Source organism: Plectropomus leopardus, chromosome 15 (assembly GCF_026936395.1).
Source record: "Plectropomus leopardus strain MGB_pleo_1.0 chromosome 15, ASM2693639v1, whole genome shotgun sequence".
Classification (NCBI taxonomy): Eukaryota; Metazoa; Chordata; class Actinopteri; order Perciformes; family Serranidae; genus Plectropomus; species Plectropomus leopardus.
Window position 1 is genome coordinate 15,113,389 of NC_142190.1, and position 15,449 is coordinate 15,128,837.

At 36.2% G+C, this 15,449-nt stretch overlaps 1 protein-coding gene across 1 annotated transcript in view; it reads right to left on the reverse strand.

The window, feature by feature from the left end:
- Nucleotides 1–807: 807 nt before the first annotated feature.
- Nucleotides 808–15,449, reverse strand: part of slc22a4 (solute carrier family 22 member 4) — a 30,139-nt gene continuing 15,497 nt past the window's right edge. The window contains exons 12-13 of the mRNA XM_042499560.2: nt 4,411–5,389; nt 808–1,582 (exon numbers count right to left, since the gene is read on the reverse strand). The gene's annotated coding sequence lies outside the window, so the exon portion shown is untranslated. The remainder of the gene's footprint in view (nt 1,583–4,410; nt 5,390–15,449) is intronic.

Consider the following 15,449-nt stretch of genomic DNA (forward strand, 5'->3'; position numbering starts at 1 on the left):
TTTGGCTACATAAAAAAAAATTACTAAAACTAAAACACAAAACACTGTTGTTCTTTCAGTCGTAGTAATAATACAATTCATAGCAGTTGTTCTGCCAAAAATAATACTATTGTGTAACGTGATATTTTATTATTAGGTAGATAAATAGTAATTAGATGCATAAGTTATTTTTATTCCTTGTCTGGGGTTCTTATATAATCCCCACAGATGCTGAGGAAATATTGCAGTTGTGTAACACACTTTCACCCTGCATGTTTGCATTCCTCACAATCGGTGCAAATGACAACAAAAAACATTTAGAAAGGCAAATGGTGTGAGGAATCAAGCCAGGGTTTTGTCTGATTTGATTAAGACCTCTACATATTTTTAGCTTATTTGTCTTATTTCTTCAGCTGTACTCAGGTATCCATGAGATCTTAATCTTTTCCTTTAACTGATTTCCCTGTTGTAATTCTAATTGAAACTGAAATGATTGCCCACATTTCATAAAATGCCTTTTAATAGCATTCAGGTAAAAAAAAAGGGGGGCAAGACAGGGCAATAATTTACAGCTGTCAAAAAACGTGATTATAGGGATTTACCGCATTTTCCGCTAATCAAATAGTATGTGAACTCTAGGGTAAATATTTCTTGAGGATAAACGTGCCCTCTCACTCAAATATAAATTAAGTGTATGTAAGGAACTTGTAATTTAGTTTAGATGTTTTACTCTTGATCACTAACAGACAAGTACAGACTATCGCTTACATATATCTCGACCTAAAAGTAAAACTTGTCATGGGCAAAAAAACACACCAAAAAAGCAGCTTTACTACACAAATGTAAAGTTTTATTATAAAATAGTGATAACAGCAAAAATTACAGTTTAGTAAATGATAGCATGTTGTGATCTTGTGTATCTATATCATCAATTGAGAACTTAACATCCAGTTAAATATCATTCACATAAAACACTGGTTATACATGGTGGTTTGATTTCTTGCCTTGACGTTTGCATGTAAATGAACAAACAGTATAGCAACTTTTAAATATTGTCTGACTAAATTAAAAATTAATTATTAAACAAACAGATCAGGTTGTTGCCGTGGTACTTTACATCACACATTTGATATAACTGTACATAAATTGCCCCTTTTGTTCAGTTTATTAAGTCTTAGTTCATGTTTTCTGCTCTATCAGTTTCCATTAAAATATCTGATCAACATCTGTCAAGCTAATAGCTTATGTATTAGATAAAAACAAATACATACATTTTGTAATAACTAAAATTAATTGGTTAAAAATATTTAAAATTAGTATCCTGAAAATGTGTTTTTTTGACAGTTAACGACTTCAGAGGTATGTAAACAGTAGAAAGGACAGACTGGAAAAAGGATTTGAAACACTGAATACTGACCCAGACCTCCTTTTAATATTATGTTGCTAAATATACAGTATTTGCACAAATCCCACAGTCTGTCTTAGGCTTAGTTTCAGACATCCGGTGGTTTTCATACAGCCAGACGGCCTGCACACTTGCTTCTTCCTTCTTCTGCTGTGGATGTAGACATGGAAGGCACCAGCACTTCTACACAATATTAACCTATCAGAAAAGAAAATAGTTTAGGATTAAACACAGTTCTGCAAATGTATATATATTCTGTATGCAGTAAATATTCAAATTTGTGGGACACATTCACATCAACTTATGTGATGTGAAACATATTTGGTTTAATTGGTAGCAACTTAACTTCTGTTTGTTCCAATTATTTCGAAGGAGTTCCCACATTACAAATGAACTGTAATTTTGTGCCAAATTTGACAGCACATTATGTAAATTTGAAAGAGACCAAGGGAGAGACAGAGAGAAAACTTTGTGGAAAGTTGCAAGGAAGTGTGTTGATCCTAAATAACCAAAACACAGAAAGTGGAAGTTCCACAAAGAGAGAGCCAATTTTGTAATTGTTGCATCAGTTGCTGGATAGAGGAAAATTACTATAAGTAGTAATCACAAGATAAAAATAATGTCACTAAAGTTACTGAGATGATAAAATCTTAGGGTAACATGACAATAGAATAAAAGTATTAATTAAAGTATTATGTCCACGGTTATTTCTACATATTGTACTGAACAATTTCCAAAAGTATGGCTGTTACAGAGACAAAATATAATTGTCTATATATATATATATATATATATATATATATATATATATATATATACACACAGATGAGTTAAGAGTAGCTTACCCATGATTCCCCTTTTCAAAATATCTGATGTAGTACACAGTACAGTGTAAACAAACAACAGGTGCAGCTTCTGTACAACTTCACACCAGGCGGAGTGAATAGATGCTTGTTTAAGTGCAAACTTACAAGAGAGGGAAAAACACACTATTATTAATTGTATGTCAAGGATGATCTGAACTGCCTTTTTAAATATATGTATGTATTTTTAGAGAGTACAAACATTATATTATTCATTTATTTTAAAGATATATGAAAATGTGTATAAATCCAAGTTTTTGGGTAGATTAAATCAATTCGTTTCTTAAGTGGCAAACTATTAAAAAACATCCCATTTTACACTAATGCACACACGACACGGAAACAAAGCAAGTGATTCTGGAAAACAACGCCAACAGTTCATATTCAAGTTTAATCCTATTTTGATTTCAACCAGAATAAGTACTTAACATACACACATACTACACATTTCGAAACTTAAAAAACTACAATGAAGTGAACATGGCAGTGTAAATACATAAATTAAGATACATATGTGATGGAAATGGCCTGCATGAAGTGATTAAAAGTCTTAACTCAAAAAGAAACACCAGATAATTATTAGGTAAAAACATTAGTCTCTTTGCAGGTTTGTTCCTGTTGCATGATGCCATTGTAGTCCAGTTAAATGTATCAACAGGTGTCTTTAACTGACTGTGTGGTCTGTAGTTGTTTCCATACAGGAAAGTTATAAATCTGCTGCAGCAGCACTATTGCTTCACGCTAACAAAGGTCAGTGAAGGAGGAAGTAGAAAATGCCTCCTGGGAAGTGCCGAATCTGCCAAGAAGCGCATATATTATTTTATTAAGAAAATGTTGACATCGCTTGTATGCCACACGCCCTGATCATGGGACACAAGATATTTCAAGACAGTGGTGGTGACTAATGGATGTGTTGAAGTGCCTGGTTCGGCACCCATTAAAAACTGAGCCAGCTAAGTGTCTATATCCGTTTATCTTAAATCCCATCATTTATTGTTTCTTGCTTTTTTTTTGTAAGGCTGCAACATTTTATCAAATGAAAATATTCTGGATGTCTCATAATAATAAAGCATAATCCAAGCAGTCATTATGTTTCCAACCACAACACAATTGGGCAAACAAATTGGTAATTTTAATTCTGGAAACAGGGCTCCATGTTATACACATTTCCTCCAAATTCAGCCTTTGGTATCTTTGGATATTTGGGGAATCTCCTATCCAAATTTTTTGGATACAAACAAAGTTTGGCTGTGCATATTTATATCATGTGTATTTAAACTGCTGCATCTTTGAAAATTATCCAGACAGATTATTCCTGAAACAGTATATGTAAACGCAGTTAAGTGTTGTCAAAAGTATAAGTGTTGATTGAAGAATTGCTTCACCTTGTCAACAGACTTCAAAACCGTTTTGTAATGCAAAATAATGGAAATGAAAACATGTAAATTGCGATGGTCTATGGAAATTCCTTGATAATCAAAAAGAAAAAAATTTGTCGTTTGACAGCCCTAATGTTGATACATATCGATTCTAAATATCTGAAACAGTTTCAGTACTTATTTTATGCAGTATGTTTACTAGTCATTCTGCCATTTTGTGCTATTAACTAAGAAAAGGAAAGCTATGTCATGTCATATCCTTGTTATATTTATCTAAAAGTGTGTAATGATTTGCCCTCAATGTCATTTTTTCCTGTCATCAAAAAATCAATACTTTTCAAGGTATTGTACTAAAGTTTTAAATTATAAGGTATAATAATATGGGGAATTGTTTGTTTACCTTGTATTTGTTAAAGGAAAAAAAAACTAGCATTGATCAACAATGTATAAGTATGTCTCACAATACTGTCTAACTTTAAATCTATTTTTAAAAGGCTAAATAAATTCTTAAATAGCTTGGCACTGTAGTTTTAATTAAACATTACTGAGAGCCAATTATCTGATGGGGATTATTTGCAATGTAAAAAAAAGTGCCTCAGTTAATGGTAATAAAGAAAGTTTTGGACAACACTGGAGCTCTATCACAAATAGGACTAAGATTTCTGGCTTTGGCTGACAATAGTTTTAGTAGGATCAAATAATTGTTGGGATTTATTAATAAGAAAAATATAGTATATATAAATTTATATATACACATCAGGAATTGAAAAGACTTGGGGGTTACCATAACTGACAATGTGTGAGGTAACTCAGGTGGAGATACCAAACCCACAACACAAAACTGTTCCTCCCTGAGCTGTCTTCGAGATGAGATGGCAGCGAAAACACCTAAAAAATATCGACCACAAAGCTGTGGAGGAGACAGAAGGGAGCGGTTACAATGAGAGAGTGTGTGTGTGTGTGTGTGTGTGTGTGTGTGTGTGTGTGTGTGTGTGTGTGTGTGTGTGTGTGTGTGTGTGTGTGTGTGTGTGTGTGTGTGTGTGTGTGTGTGTGCGCGCGCGCAGTGGGGAAACAGAGAGCAATATCTCTGGTGCTTTCCATCTGGCGAGTGTAAACATTTCATTTCACAAGCTCATTTCAATGACACTACAACAACTTACTTTAGACTGACCTATTTTGTTATTTTTTTAGTTGTGAAACGACAGAAATGTACTTACAATGTTACTTCCCCTGAAGCGGTAACAGACAAACACACCACAGTAACCAGTGGGGGTAGAATCAAGAGAGTTTGGTATTTCCCTAGGTTTCTCACTCTCGTGACACTGACTGATAACTCTCAAAATCTACCACTGTGGTTACGATGCGACAGATGAATAGGGTTAAACTACTAGCTCATAGATATCACTATGATACTTTCCCATTTTAAACATTAAGACAATTGTTTTTTTGTACAATTAGTTTTATTTTATGTTTATATATGCAAGATGCTGTCAAGTTCATCAAGTTATATAACAAAACTGCACAAAGGTTGGTTTTATTATCAACTACTTGAAATCAGTGAGGTTTTGGTTTAGAGTTGAATGTATGTTTCACTAGCAAGGACCACACCTCAATCGGAAATAATTTTAACAATTTATTGACGTGAATGTAGATTTGGTATAAACATTGATGTTGGATTATTGGAATGGATGGTTGAGTGCGGTGTGGGGAAGCTTCGGTGGGAATCCGCCGTGGCTCCCGGGCACGACAGATCCCTTAGGACCCTACGGACAGAAGGAGGAAAAGGAAAGAGATTGAGGGAGGGGGGGGAGGGGTGCAGAATAACGAGAACGAAATCGGGTTAGGAGGATATTTAAGCCGGAAGAGGCGCGGTTGAGGTGCGGTAGAGGTGTGGTCCTGCTCCTGAAACTCTGCTATATAGCTTCACTTGTTAGATCATTATATCTTTTTGTGAAATGTCATATGGTTGTAATGTTTTTTGCTCCTCCAGTTTAGGAGGATCATCCTATTACACGTGCGTATGTCTATCATTCTATCATTGTCTTTCTCTGCAAACTCACCCGAGTGTTTGTTTTGGCATAAAGTCAAAAGGGGCCAGTTTACTGTTAACAAAACAAAATGCACGTACATTTTTTTTCTGTTTGTACATCTGTTTAGTTTGTATCTCTTACTAAGCCTCACTGCAGTTTAACTGTGACTGGACTGATGCCCACATATTCAAGAAGACTTGTTTGGTGACAACTTGTTATGATATTGCTGAAACAAATGAAACTTACATAGAGAGGGAAACCCTTCAGAGGCTCCCGTTATTATGACTTAGTGGCTTTCACACATTATTTTAAGATGACTCTCATATGAACAGCCTAAATAAGCTTTTATTGTGTTACATATTTGTAGCAGTTGGTTATTAAATAAAATTAGATACAAAATGGTGTACTGCTCCTTTTTCATTAGCTGAGATTTAGTTGTAACTGCCACTGATGGAGGCTTTTACACTTGTGCAAGTCTTTCTGAAGTGCTAGATTTCTCATCTATAAGAAATACCCAATATGACTAACTTGGATTCACAACTGGGAGGTGCACACGGGTGGTTTTCCCCACCCCCCTAGCTTAAACATTGCATGAACACGGCAGAAATATTGCCAATATTGTAGATTAACTCGTTTTCGGTTGTTTTTCTTGTTTTTTTGCACATTTCCCTTCCTGGAATTACTTCGGGTTTCGAGTTAAAAATGGTCATTAAAACACTATAGAATGACAGAGAAAATATTGTGCCTAACAGGCAAAAAACAACAACAAAAAAGATTTGCCACTATTAAAAGAAAAACAATCAAAGAAGAAACAACCCATGGGTTGAAAATGAAATGGGTTTATAGTAGCCTGTGTTACTCTGTGCTTTTGAAAGTACTGGCAAAAATGAAAAAGAGCAGAAGTGAAAAGAACAGGTGAAGTGTTGAATGCACTGCAGCCTTTTAGGCTCTTACTAGCAGTTGTAATGTAATTTGATCCCCCGAGCTAGAATAAAAAAAACTCTCCAGTTCAATTCAATCATTCAGCACTGAAAACTAGCCATCTATACATGGAAGAACATGATATTCCATCTCAAAGCTACAGACTGTCGATTACACGTCTCCTGTGAATGGTTGTTAGAGGTTCTACTTCAAATGTTTCATGACATACGTCACCAGCGTAGCATGCAACACATAATAACACACTGTGTTGTTATAAATAATTTGAAATGTGGTTTGACACAGGAAACAAAAAGCTGGCCCCTGGGTGAAAGTCTGCTGTTTGGTTGACGCATTCACCACCCCTCCTGCCCTCCCTGTGCAGACTTTCTCACTTTTTGTACTACGGCACTTGCTGGTGACGTCACAAACTGCCACCACACAGTGCACATCATACCGCCACAGTGGGTGCTCCGTGTAACAGTGTCCGACGCTGACATCACTGTCAAATAGCAGTGTATAACAAGGTGGGGGTGAGCATGGACTGTACATGAGTATTGGCTGTGTGCTGAGCTATTCTCCAATTGGTGTGCAGTTGTATTTTTCTGTTTAAAGAAAAAAAAAAAAAAAACAGGTGTAAGAATCAGATAACACTGCATTGTCAAACTAGTGCATGTGACTTTACTGGCTCACTGAAGTGTGCTGTCACCACAACAACAATTGCCATTTTCTTTTGTAGTCCAATGACGAGAGCAAATAGCCTAATGCCTGCTCTACTGTCACTCTATTTCCATGCTCTGAACTCTAGATAGATGGCAGGTAGATTTTGAACACTACAGCTGTGGAGTATGATATGTACTTCAATGTAGGTTAGAGATGCTTGTACTTTACTTGAGTATATCCATTTTATGCTATTTTATACTCTAACTACACTACAAATACAAGGCATATCTTGTAGTTTTTACTCCACTTTATTGACTACATTTGCTTTACAGAATAAGATTTTTTTTATGTAAAACACAGGATTGGTCCCTAAAATACAATGGACCGATATAACTGAACCAAAGTTTGTAGTTCATTTTAAAGAGCCATTTCAAAAGTAGTTATAATACTATGATATAATAACCATATGGGTTCACTCACAGGGATTGTAATACATACTTTGGATTTTGACACTTTTTGCAGAACATCCTTCTGCACTTTGCTTAAGACTTTTACTTTTACTTGAAATTGAGTATCCTTAATTGACCTAAACCACAGATGTGAATACTTCCACTGTGTATTGCTCTTATTTAATAAAAGCAATGTAAAATATGACAAGTTGATTTTACTTTAAAAATCTAGGAAACTGTTTGCCTTGAAAAATGTTAGTAAATATAACTGTTAGTCTTAATTTACATTTACTTTATATCTAATTGTCAAGTTCACTTAAAATTTAGTCATATTTACTTGGTTTTGTGAAGCTGTTGCAACTTAAAAATGACAAGATTAATTTAAGCAATCTTTCAAAGTTTTAGCAACTTCAGTAAACCAAGTTTACTGTGCTATATACTGCATCTGTATTCTGCTGGTTGCAAACTGGTCAATTATGTTAGTATTTTCTTAAACATGTTAACATCACAGAAGTTGCAGATCTCCTAACTTCACCACCAACAAAATTATTTTTGTCATGATGAAGTCAAGTCAGAATAACTTGGTTGTTTCACTTGTCCATTAAGTTGCAACAACTTCACAAAATTATTATTATATTTCAATAGAAAGGCCAGTGCAAGCCTTCAAAAAATAAGTGGACAGGTGTGTAGGAGAAAAAACCCTTGCAGGTAAAAGAAGAGGAGTCCTGCACAAGCACAGTCAATACAAGCAATTATATAGGAGAGTGTCTCCTATATTGACCGTGTCTGACTGTTGACCTGATGGAGGTCCACTGGACCGAATCATTGTACTGTTTCAATGTACTGTTTCATTGTACTATTTAATAAAAATGGGGTTTTTTTGCAAACACAGGATAATGTGCGGGACCCCACTTATTTTACCTGCAAGGAAACAAATATTAAAATTAAGTCAGATTTACTTTCCCTTTTAAGAAAATCAGTTTCCAAGATTATTTTAATTAAGACCAAACTGTCAGATTTCACAGAAAGCAACATTCACCAGCCTAAACAAACATGTACTACTACTTTGTTCATGCCACAGATACCACCGGTGTTCCCAGTTTAATTAGATGCCTATCTGATGATCCCTCAAGGTGGAGAGACATGCAAGACAAAAACAAAGCCAGACCGTGAACCGCGGGAGGTTGATTTTCAGGTTTGAGGATGTCACCTCGCTTGATTTTAACAGCTGTGTTCATTTGCTGCTGGACATACACAATACATGCACGCACACAGACACGCAGACACGCAGACACACACAATACACAATGGATAGTACCAGGAAGTTGTGTGCAGCACAGAGCTGGATCATAAAATGATTGGCGTTTGCCTGCAGAGTAAAATGCCAAGGCTAACAATTTCATGAAAACATCCTAATTTGTTCATAGCTTTAATTTAATGTCACTAGCTTCTAGAGGTTGATCAACATTGTTACAACTGTATTTCTACTCTGTATCACTCTTGCAAATAAACATTGGATGTGGGTTTCAGTTGGACTAAAAGCGTAGAGGAAGAAGTTGAAATTGCTTGAGGGTGTGTGTGCAAATTTGCATTTATCCCTGCTGCCTGCCAGTGTTGCTTTGAGGCTGTTCCTGGATAAATAAAGGTTTTCATAAATGGAAATGGGAAACTTGACAATGTCATTTTCCTCGGCTTAGTTTAGATAATGACATGGAGGAATCATTCAAACAAAGGATTGACCCTGCCTAAAAATGGATGCTGGCTTGAGTGCTGGTATGTTGCAGTTTTTACTGTCGTGACGATTTAATGACTCAACTAATGATCAAACTCTGCATGCGAAAAACTACCAAAGCAAAGTAATTTGCAGCAGTTATATTTTAGTTTCGTTATGACTCACACTGAGAGCAACAATGGCTCACTGCAGTACACTCATAGTCACACGCATCCCAAAACTGCAAAAACTCACCGCTGGAGTTATCCTACGTTGTTGGAGTTGGTATCATTGATTGCTCAATATATAAAAGGCAACATATAGAACAAATGCATGAATAGGTCATTAAAAGTTAGCAGTTTAATTTCCATTTCAAAATAATGATTTTATCACAGGAGGTATTATTTTGTTTACAACGTTTACTACAGCAGACTTGCTTATCCATAGAAGCCAACAATAACTGAGCTAAAGGGAAATTTAGAGGAGCACTGGTCTCTTACTGTGTGTCGGCAATAAGCCAAATAACCAGATATATTTTTGCTATTGTAATCTTCTGCAAATCACAGCTACACCACATGTGCACGTTATTATGTAGCAAATACAATGCCAACATTGAGCTTAACTTGTGGTTATGTTTAGGAACAAAAACATCCAGTTATAGGTAGGAAACTTTTAATGTGTGGGCTTTTTAAAAAGTAGTTTTTGTAGCACAATCAAGTCTGGAGTTGAGTCCCCAGTTGGAACACAGCAATGTCTCAGGGAAAGACAATTGCTTTTCATGCCACAATTCCTGGTACATGAACAGTGACAGGTTACCAAAAATTGTTTGGTGGCTAAAAAGCCACTGGAAACACAGCAATGCCATTTTCTTTTGAACTAGACTGTAACCATGATGTATTTAAGTACACACATACACCTATACATTTATACTCATACACACCATACACACCATACATCATACACTTCCATACAACCATGCATACATTAAAAAAAAAAGGATAAAATATGACATATTGGTATAAACCACAGTTGGTAAAGTGAATTAAAAGAGCCATTTCAAAAGTATACAATGATATAATAACCGGGCCGTTTAAAGTATGGTCATGTCTGGAAAAGCAGTCGATGTCTCTGTAAAAAACAACCAATCGTCATGGCACTATGCCAGCTAAAAACACAGCAATATCTCATTGAAAGACAACTGCTTTTCATGCCACAATCCCCGGTGGATGAACAGTGACAGGTTGCTAAAAAATGTTTGGAGGCTTAAAAACTGGAAACACAGCAATGGCTCACAACACACAAAAAAAACCAACCAGTTCTGTTGTTTGTTAGTCTGTAATAGAGGTCTGCAGCTTGGTCGGCATTTCGCCTAGGTGTCATGTTATCCTCATCCCCTCCACCTCCCGATGACAAAGTCAGCCCATATATTACATCAGTTTTGAAATGTTGATATGGTATGTATGAAACACAGGTATTTGTGGTTTGCAGAAATGTACAATAGCAACATGTTTGTCCTGGTGACTGGGCTGCTAAAACATGCTCGTGCTGCTGTAGTATGGGACAAGTTGTCAACTCTGAGGTACAGTCTGGGATAGCTGAAAACAACAGCAGGAGGCAGACGGCAGAAGTCGGCCAATTATCTCAAGATATCATGAGATAACCTTGACATTTATCACAAAGAAAAAATGAAAATCACTTTAATTTGGATTTTTGTCATCAGACTGTAGCATATTAAAGAGCTACTCTTGCCGTCCTTCTACTTCTCTCTCTCCCTCTCTGTCTTTTTCTCTCTCTCTTTCCTATATAACGTTTTGTCATCTACTGTAATCTATTTATTCTTTACGATATCAATTGCGCGTCTGTCCATCCTGGCAGAGGGATCCCTCCTCAGTCGCTCTCCTGAGGTTTCTACCATTGTTTCTTTGCCGGGGGAGTTTTTCCTGAGCCGATGTGAAGGTCTAAGGACAGAGGGATGTTGTATATTGTAAAGCCCTTTGAGGCAAATATACAGGGCTTTTTAAATAATATTGTCTTGACTTGACTTTTAAGATAATAGAAAGTCATTCTTAATTACTAAGTTATTTACTAGATGAGTAAATTTTAATGTGTAACCATGACTCATAGCACTAAATATACTGATACCACCTGATGTAAAATAATGAATTAATCATCCAATTATAGGCAATGATTAATCGAGAATCAGCTGCATGTAAGGGCACGAAAACTAAACCGAAAAGAAGAAAGCACTCTGATTGAGTGGTTTAATTCATGCATTTTTGTGGACTTGCTTGTGTTTGTGTGAGTAAGTATTTGTGGGTGTGTGTCTGGCAGAGATAGGGAAGGGAGGAGGGAGGGAGGGAGAAACAGAGTGAAAAAAATAGTTGTAATTAGTCAGCTGATTTACTGGAAACACCAGAGCCGTTTTTACTTCTAACAAGCATAAGAAGGATGCTGGTGGGATATGATCAGAGAAGGCTGTCCACTTGAGATTGAAGTACTTAAAAGTTTAACCTTTAATTACAGCACCATCATTCAGTTTAGATAATTGTGAGGATAATGTGATAAGAAAAGACAGGTTTGTGAAATCTAGACTTAAAGTTCACAGTTAAAAGTTATCTAAAAAGTGTTGTTTGCCACTGAGGTGGATCTTTTTTAGTGACAACAGCAACTACAAATCAAAACACATCTGCACTGAAAAGAAGTGGGAGAACTTGTGCATACAAGAAACAGATTTATAAGAAGTCCAAAGAGGCAAATAAATGTGAACTTTAAAATTCTTCTTTCTGCAATAAAACCTTCCTTCCTGCATCATTTAGATGATTAACTTGACTTTTCAATTTTTTGACTGCTCAGTTGCACCGCCAAGTCATCTCCTTCATCCCACTGTGAAATATGCAGGTAAGTTGGAAATGTGGGTCAACCTGCAAGCTTATCACAACAGAAATCACTCTACACTTGTATTCGCAGTAATAAAAAAATGAATGGAAAATGTGGCTTTATATACCTATAGCATGTCATCTACCCAGAAATTTGGCAATGTTTTCATTAAAACCAGAGCTTTTGCAACCAAGTACACTATCTTTTCTTCACTTATGTTTTTATCAGTTCAAAATTCTTTAAATCACCTACAATATGTTTAACAGATTTACTCCAAACTACTTCTCTGATCTACTTAAATGATACATATAAGGGTGTAGGGAGGATATTTATGAATATCAACTAAATGGATAAATAATAAATAATGGAACAAATAGTAATATATAAAGAAGTTAGTGAAAAGAAATCTCCGTCCACGTGGATGTAGCCTGTACAATGGCTGCACACACCTGCTGTCTACAATGCTGCATCTGATTAAAGGTGCAATATTACAACCTCCTCCACTGTCACATCATCTGTTGTTGCGTGAAACTTTTGACTTTGCCCTCTAGTGCCATTTATTGGCTGTATCCATGTTATAATAAAGGATACATTGAAGTATTAGGGCAGTGATGTTCACAATGTTTGAAACTGACATATCCATAAAAACCAAAATGTAAACCAAATGTACTTCACTCTAATCCCTTTCTTAGAGTGTCCTTCAAACCAACCAAACACAGAACAAGACTTCTTTTAGGTTATCAAATGTTACAATTAGCATTCATGAAGTGAAAACACACTGAAATAGCAACAGCTACAGCTAAACTTACACTCTTAAAGTCTGGGGATACATCATGGTTATGTGGGCAACTAACACTGTCACTTTGGTAGCACTCTGTCAATGAAACAGCACCCAAAGTGGCCACACCATTGATTATGCTCAACTTTAAGCCTAAATAACATTTAAAATCACCCTCTGTAGAGCTGTCCCAAAAGGGAAAATGATCTACAGAGAGCAAACAGTTTTTGAACCAGGCTGTAGACAGATTTATTTCTGCTGTAAATTTGGTTCTTTTAACACGTGTGCACATTGGGACTGATTTGTTTTGGGGCAAGGATCAAGTAGCCATTTGAGGAATGGCAGTTTTTGATACTTTTGTGTTAGCTTCATGTTTTAGGTTACCCAACTTGAAGCTTATAAGGCAGTAATGTTGTTTTGATCAACACTCAGAGTTTCAACAGTTTGAATCTGAGTACCTCTTTCACCACTGTTACACAGAAATTGTATTCATACAAACTTCTATGTTTAATGTAATCAAATTCTGTTTAACTGTGAAACTTCTGTGAACAGCCTAATTGCCAATCTTACCAGGATGTGTGAGTGTGTTTGTGTGTGTGCACGGGTGAGTGGGAGTGTATTGTAGGTGTGGGCAAGAGAGACGAATAGAAAGAGGCAAAGAGAGAGAGAGAGACTTCATGATAGTCAGCTGACTTTTTGGAAAGACCAAAGTCAAGTTTCTTGCTGCCTTTTGGGGCAAGGTTCCGTAAAGATAAGATGTCGTGGTTTGACTTGGTGTGTGTCGCTTCACTGATGATAGAGAAGAGAAAAAGAAGAAGAGGGTTTAAGAATTTGCTGATTTACTGGAAAGACCACACCCTGCCACTCTCTTACACCTGCAAACACACAGACTGGTAGGGTGGCACAGATGGTGCTGACAATACCACACCAAGTAACAAAACATACAGGTCAAACCAGGCAGCAGCTAGATTTTAATCAGGTGCTAACCACATGCGAATTTGCATCATTACTATTGTGAGTAGTGAATAACAACCTGCAGACTACTCCAGCAAATAGCCAACACATCACATTATACTTTACACAGAATCATGCATTATACGTGTCATCTCAAGACTCAACCAAATCATCGACAAATGACTATTCCTCCCACCACGATTCCCTTCAGCTAAAAATACAGACCTAACTGGCACTTTGGTATTTTTCTGCTTCATAAATACTTGAATGCATTTTTGGTCTCTGATTGAAGTCAGCGTATGTTTAATAGTACATTTCCTCCTTCCTCCCAAACATACATGCACAACTGAAATCTTTATCTTGTGTAGTCACACATCGAACTTTAACAATAGAAGTGGGGTGAAAGGTTTGCTGTAAATCATGAATTAAGGAAGTACATTGACTCTCATGACTATGCAAGTGTTTCTTTATAGAGCACTTGTCCATCACTACATGGGCTGAAATCCAAAGTAATCCTAGTTCTTTTTTTTTATTTTTATTTTTTACTGAGGTTGGATGCCATAACCTACGCTGGAATCTCCAAAAAGTCCTCAGAATTTAACAAGATCAAGGGACCCTTGTCATCATTCTTAGATGTTAAGTTTGGTATGTTTAAGGTTTACTTTAATTAAGTGGGAGAGACAGTTTGGCATTACTTTAAGTGTTTTCTTTGAAATATTAAGAGTTGCTTAGTTTCTTCAACATCCAACTATAGCAAAAAACAACAAAACAAACAAACACAAATAAAGACATTCACCTTTCTGTATTTTAAGTCTTGACCTACTATTACACTAATATTTTAAAAAATATTTTTAGCGTTTCCACATCCTTTTATTCTACTGTAAGATTACAGTCTGTCATTAACACTTCACACCAGTGAATATGACTTTTTGCTGTCCCATAAATAATGATAAGTAACTGAAATAATAACAAATAATTGAAAATCAGTGAAGTGACCCGAGCCAAAACACCACCAGACTTCATTTAAAGTGCCAACCTATTACAGTAATATTACTGCTGTAAATAGTGACACCAGCTCACAGCATCACTACAGCTTTTGTGTTCAGATTGTTTCGGTCTTGTCTCTCCATTAGGCGAGGGCATGACATCTCTGGGAACAAATGCCAACTTCTCTGCATCTCAACAGGTGCGCCAAATCGTATTCTCCAATTTCACATTACTGGAAACCCTCTGTAATGCTTGTTGCCACATCTATTCATGACTTCCAAAGAATTTGTATGAGTCTCACTCACTTTACAACTTAAAATGACTTGCAGATGCCTACCAGATTCTGCTGTAAATATCAAGCTGAGGATCCGCAAGAACAAACAAGAAGGTCAAGTTCTGGGAGGATTTGACAGCTGGGGTGTAAACTTTCTTGATTAATTTAAAGGAATTCCTGAC